Source organism: Rissa tridactyla, chromosome 1 (assembly GCF_028500815.1).
Source record: "Rissa tridactyla isolate bRisTri1 chromosome 1, bRisTri1.patW.cur.20221130, whole genome shotgun sequence".
In the NCBI taxonomy this organism is placed as follows: Eukaryota; Metazoa; Chordata; class Aves; order Charadriiformes; family Laridae; genus Rissa; species Rissa tridactyla.
The window spans coordinates 14,148,041-14,154,470 of record NC_071466.1 but is presented as its reverse complement, the minus strand read 5'-3'; the positions used below and the strand labels follow the sequence as shown (position 1 = coordinate 14,154,470).

The following is a 6,430-nucleotide window of genomic DNA, read 5'->3' as shown; positions in this document are numbered from 1 at the left end:
TCCCTCAGCTTCCCGCCCTCACGGCGGAGCTCCCCTCAGCGTCCCTCGCTGCCACAGCAGCAAGGTGGGCCACGTCCTCTCGGCGGCGGCGGCAGCAGCGCAGCCGCGGCTGGGGGGACGGTGGTGAGGCTCGGGGGCAGCGGGTCTCTCGGCGTGCGGCAGAGGGCGCCCCGCATTCCGCCAGAGCGGGGCCGGGAGGAGCCTCCGGCGCGGCGCGGCGCGGCCAGGGAGAGAGAGAGGGAGGGAGGGACAGACGGAGCTGCCACGTCCTCCGCGCCGAGCGGCGAGGGAAGCCAGCCCGCGCCTCAGCCCCACGTGTGGCGGAGCGGGGAAGTTGCCGGCGGCCGGTTCGGACTCTACCCCTTTCCCGCCGCCGCCCCCCGTCCTTTCCCGGGTGAGGGCAACTCCAAGTCGGGGCGCGCGGCGGCCCACTCTCGCCCGCCGTCCCGGCGGAGGCCGGCGGGGCGGTGGGTACGGGCGGCTGGGGACGGCGGGGAGAGCGGGGGGTCGAGCCCGCTGTAACCCCGGGGGAGCCGGGCGGGCCAACTTCCTGCGGACTTTGGCTCCGAGCGCTCCTTACCAGGGCAGCGGGAGCGGGCCCGGGGGGGGGTCCGGCGGCCGCGGTTAAGACCGGAAAGTTTTAAAAGCGGGCTGGGTGGCGCGGCGGAGAACCGAGCGGCGAGCGGGGCCGGGCGGCGGAGAGCCGGGCGGCGAGCGGGGCCGGGCGGCGGGCGCAGAGCCGCCGCCTCAGCCCGTGTGGCGAGCCGGGGGGGTGGCTCGGGTCGCCCTCCCGGCCTCTCTCGACGGGGCGGCCCCGTGTCGGCTGTCTCCGAGCCCCGAAAGGAAACCGCCTCGGGTCGGGACCCCGCGGTGAGGGGGGCCCGGGGGAGGCGGCGGGGAGCCCAGGTGTGCCGGCGGCTGAGCCGGGCCGCGCCGCCGGGGTGGGATCGCGGCCCCCGGGAAGCACCGCGGAGAGATTCATGAGGAGAATAACTCTTTAAAAGACTCGCTGAAGACTTTCTGGGTTTATGGGTTTGCTTTTCCTACCCCACAAACCCCCCTTAGGTTCTTAATTTCGGTTCCCCAGTCACCAGTACCGAGAAACGACTGAGACGTGTGTCTAAGCAGCCTGTTGAAAAAAAATCTCAGGAAAGCATTAAAAGAGGACCTGGGGAAAAAAATCAGGATAATCCGTTCTGAATGTAAAAATGTGCCTTTGGTCTTTTTTTTTTTTAAGCACCGTACCTTCATTTGTGCGTTTTTTGTCCCTGCGGTGTGCTGACGTGAGTTTGGTTTGTAGTTTTTGGTTCTCCTTATTGTTGGTTACCCAAAAAAAAATTAATTAATTTATTTTCTGTTACGTTTCTAAACTAGTGGTGGTTCAAACCTTCTTTTAAAGCAGTAGAGAAAATAAATGTTCTCGTGCCACAGAGATTTCCATTCCAGGGTCTCAATCCTGACGAAAATTTGTATGAGCTTTTTTATCGGTCTGCGTGGTACCACCCTGGGCTGGGACCTCCCGAGGTTTCCATGTTCTCTCAATTTTGAAAATGTGATTGTCAGTTATTTTTAGCTTTGTTAAAAATTTCCTCCTTTAAATGAACCAGAAGTCTTGTAGGAATTCCCTGATGCCCTGTTAAAAAAAAGTGAAATGAGTTTCTCATTAGTACATTTTTAATAACTTTTTGCTCTCTCTCTCTCTCTCTTAACTGCCTTTTAGTGGACTATTTATAACATACAGACCTCCTAGACTGAAGTTAAGAAGAAAGCTGATTTTAGACTGTCTTCAACCTTTGTAGGTAGAAATTTCACTGATCTTTGTCAGATAAGTGAAGTGCTCCTTGTCACAGCAGTTTTAGCTGCTGCTTTCCCCTTGTGCTTTGTGGGAAACTGAGAAGGGACATCTGCCAACGGTAATTTTGGGTTCAGCTGTCAAATACCCCTTATCATGAGGGAAACTCTAGGAACGACCTATTTCTTTAGTGCTTTTTCCAGCGTGGACTTGCACAGGTCTCTTATTCTGCTCCTTGAGAGAGTTTTGGTGGAGCTGTTGACCACAAATGCAGGGTGATACAGAAGAGCGTGGACAGCACTGGCAGACATACAGAGATAAAGACAAGCCATTTACAGAGCCGAACATCTTCAGATGCTGCCAAGGTGGACATGGGAAACCCTCCTTCTAGGGAGTCCTTAGCACACTTAACACCCTTTGGGGATGTGGTTGGTGTTCACAGATCGATGGGACTACTTTGTGTGAGACATAAGACATTTAGCGGTGGCCGCATGCCCACACCTCCTGTCTGTGGAACACCGCCTGAGCTTTGAAGCTACCCCGTAGTGTCAAGCTTGCGTGGAAATTGCCCTGTGTGAGGTGACAGCCCTCAGTCACACTCCGTAGCTGACCGCTGGTTCGTTGCTGTTTGGAGGTGTGTACAGTAACAGTGAGAGAGTGCACTGTTCCCTGCTGGTCACTGCTATATCCATATGCTAGCAAAGTAATCTCGATTTATTTATTATCTTTTTTAAATCTGTTTGTGTTTTTCCATGCATTAAATAGACAATGAAATGCTTTTGCATATATATAAGATATACATGCTGATGAGGTGATATGAGCTGGCTTGTAGGACGACAGATAGAGTATACGTTAAATCTTTTGGCCATGGCACTTAGTGTGTAATGTAATGCAGTTTCCTTGTTTATTTTTGTTATGAATTTTCCTCCTCCATCGTTTTTATCCCTTGCCTGTTACTTTGAAGCCCAACAAGGCTTGTCGCCATGGTGTGTGGGCTACCAAGAAGCAGTGGTGTAGAGGAGCTGAAAGAATTTCTCCATGAAGAGTGTCAGGCTCAAAGCCCCATCCAGCCTGGCCTTGAACACTTCCAGGGATGGGGCATTCACAACTTCTCGGAGCAACCTGTTCCAGTGCCTCACCATCCTCACAGTAAAGAATTTCTTCCTAGTATCTCATCTAAATCTACCCTCTTTCAGTTTAAAACCATTACCCCTCATCCTATCATTACACTCCCTCATAAAAAGTTCCTCCCCATCTTTCCTATAGGCCCCCTTTAAGTACTGGAAGGCCGCTGTGAGGTCTCCCCAGAGCCTTTTCTTCTCCAGGCTGAACAACCCCAACTCTCTCAGCCTGTCTCTGTAGGAGAGTCCAATAGCAGTTTCTGTTGCATGCCAAACTGAATGTCTCTGTTTTTTGATTGATTATGGAAATTCTGTCATGCTTGGAGAAATCTCCCACAAAGAGATCTTGGCTGTTGTCTTCTGTGGCTAATGTTGATTACTGTACATGGACCAACAGGAGGGCTGCTCTGTAAGACCACAAGTTCTGTAACAACAGGTGGCATTTTTATCACAAGGTAAGAGATCCTGAGGGATCTCCATGATTGTGCTGTTCTGTGTTGCTGCTTTTTTTTTTTTTTTTAATTATTGCAGTATCAGCTTTCCAGTAAGTGCTCTGTGAAGCTGAGAAGTTACCTTCCTTTCTGCCCATTATGGGAGAGAGTTATGTTGACAGATGTGGGCTCTGTGAGGATTTGCTGAGCTCTTAATCCTGTTTGTGGCTAATAGGCCATGCAATGTGGAAGAGCATCTCTTTCAGTATATAAAGGTCTTAACTGCTTGTTACCTTAGGGAAATGTGCTGTTAAAATGCTGTAATTGTCTTAGCAGTAGTGGCAGGCCATGAGGTTGTCGATGCAAAACTCTGCCACAGTGCAGGCCCTCTCCCTCTATTTTTTTCTTTTTTTAAAGAGATTTTTACTTCTTAAGACAAACACTAAAATGACTGCAGTAGGCAATAGAGGAAGCAGGCTTTGTATGTCGAATGTTGCAAACAGCCAGAGATCAGGTATTTGTGAGCCCTTTAAGCACACATGTGTCTTGAAGGGATCAGAATGTGTGATAATATTCTCTTTGTTGTCTTTTGCCCTACTACTAGTTTAGTTTCGTGTTGGTGGTTTCTTTTGTCTTCTCCATCCTGCTTCATTTGATTTCTTGTACGGCTTTTTTAGTTGCAAAGGAAGTCACTTCTTTCTCTTTAAAATATGAGCTCTGTGCTTTTAGATGTCAGTGTGACTTGAAGTTTCTGACCACTTTTGTCATTTCAAGTCTCAGAATTTCTCGAAGCATAGGGTGTGCCCCAATCAAATTATTCTGTATTCAAGTTCTGAAAGTATAAGCATAATTTTAAGTGTATTAGCAACTTGGCAGAGACTTCTCTATGTAGTCCATCAGTATGCTGGTCAAAACTTAATCTAAATAAATAGTGTGCAGTGATAGGACTTTGCCCTGCAGTTTCGTATGACTGTAGAAAATGCCACTTTCTACTCCTTATAATTAATGTATGCTATTTAAGCAGCTACTTTATTAAAGATGGGGGCTATATTCTTGGGATCAAAGGAGTTACGTTGTGTAGTTTGCTGGTGAGATTCTTTGGGGATGAAAAGCTTCTGAGCAAAGTAACTGTTTGCATTCCTGTTTGCTAATATGCAATACTAAAGGCATGTGCAAGATAGGGACCTTAATTCCATGTTAATTAGGCGTTTGGTGAAGGATGTTGATAAAACCAGAAACCAGAGCTGGGTTTGTAGATGCAAGACAGAGGGTAAGTGATTTGTGACACTGACTTGCAGTATGCGAGACAGTTGATTTCTAGGTTTCTCTTGAGCAGAGGTTGCTAACAGTGCCAAAATTTCACTTTTATATCAGGTCCTATCTGTAGCAGCTACAAGGGAAGGTTTCTTCTGTGACCATAATGTATTCTATCTCTAATTGACTTGTAAAAATTAGGCACAATAATGGGGAGACTCAGTGGAAGTGTCAATCTTGAGGAATTCTTTTTTTTCTTTTCTTTAAACAGGTTGTAACAATAATGCTGGGCTTTTCTCAGTCCTTTGGAGGACTGTAGACTTCCTGAGGTGAGGGACGACAAGGAGTCTGGCTGCATGCAGAGTGAGTGGGTTCTGACTTTCTGCATTATGGCAGAAGGTCAGAGGAGATGCATGTACAAGTTATTGTGAAATGGACAGATGTGCGGTAGCAGGAATGCTGAAACTCGTTATTGGACTTACCAATGCCTGTGAACCAAGCTAGAACCTGAACTCGTCACTGGTGCCTTAGGCCTTAGTGCCAGTTAGCCTCTTATCTTCTCCCTTTCATGATTTTTATTTTATCTTGTTTGGATTACATGTTTTCCATTTTTATAATGATCCTTTTCTTTGCACTATAGTTACCTGTATTTTTCTCTCCTTTTTACCCCCAGCTGTTCTTTGTCAATTTGTCTAGTTTTTTTTTTAATTGCATCGTTAGAATTTTCTCCTTCTGTGCACCCCCCTCATGTTGTTTACATTTGTTCTTCCTTTATTCATCTTATATTTTTCCACTTTTAACTTTTATCCTTAGAGGAACCGGTTTTTACTCTTGGAGACCAGCCCTTTCTTATTGATTGCCAGCTGCTTTTATTCAGACTAATTTGCATTCTCTGCTCTTATTGTGCTAGACAGAGGACTAGTGATTTTGAGTAAAGCTCTTTCCCCAAAGGCTTTGCTCAGAAATTGTCTCTGTATTTCACAAAAAGAGTGGAAAATACAGAGCAGCATCAGTGCAAAAGCTGCTTCTGCCTAAACCAATGTGTTTGTGTCTTTGTCACGTGAAGAGTAGAAATGTGGCCTGCCTTGCTGCAGGCACAAATGACTTCGCCAGGCTGAAATGAGCTGGTGGGTTGGAGGGAGTGCAGAATGCTGTGGCCTTATATTTACTTATTTGGGCACCCCTTAGACTCTGGCAGTAACAAACCCAATCCATTTTGATTGGGACTGGGTATTGCCTTGGTACTTTTGTTTACAAAAGCACTTGTGTAGCTGTGATTTTTTTGTTTTGGTTTGGTTTTGGCCATAGACAGCTCTAAAAAAAATAATTATTAAGAGTAAAGATATACTGTGGTTAAAGAGCTCAAGAGCCCTGGCTGCGTGATGGTAAACTTGGAAAAAAATTGAAGCAGGTGGCTGGGGGGGCTTTAATGCTTGAAGTACTGTCTCTCTTCAGATAGGCTCATTGATAAAGGTCTTTAAAAAGGCTCCTTGAGCCTTATTAATTGCTAAATATAAAAACCTTGAGTTCAGGCCATTGTTGATTTGGGGCTTTGTATCATGTTAGAGGTATGGATAATCACGATTTCGATGTCCCAACCCTCAGGGTGTATATCTGTCTCCTTCTCAGACGGCTTTCTTATTATAAATTGGTCTCACTACTTTTTCACCCAGTGTCACTTTGTTTTTGCTTGATATCTTGGCTTTGTTTATGTATTTGGAAAGGAATTCTCTGACCATGGTACAGTGCTTAGTATGAGGTCTGGAGAGGAGGTGTGCTGTATCAATCTGTTATTAAACCTTACTGAAGTGCTTTCCCTCTAAAATATATGT

At 46.7% G+C, this 6,430-nt stretch overlaps 1 protein-coding gene across 3 annotated transcripts in view; it reads left to right on the top strand.

The window, feature by feature from the left end:
* The first annotated feature begins 214 nt into the window (after positions 1 to 214).
* The window catches only part of SMCO4 (single-pass membrane protein with coiled-coil domains 4), a 30,497-nt gene continuing 24,281 nt past the window's right edge, over positions 215 to 6,430 (top strand). The window contains exon 1 of one of the 3 annotated variants that reach the window (XM_054187879.1): positions 215 to 394. The gene's annotated coding sequence lies outside the window, so the exon portion shown is untranslated. Of the gene's footprint in view, positions 472 to 6,430 lie in introns of all 3 variants that reach the window. The other 2 variants (XM_054187880.1, XM_054187881.1) reach the window with 2 other exon arrangements.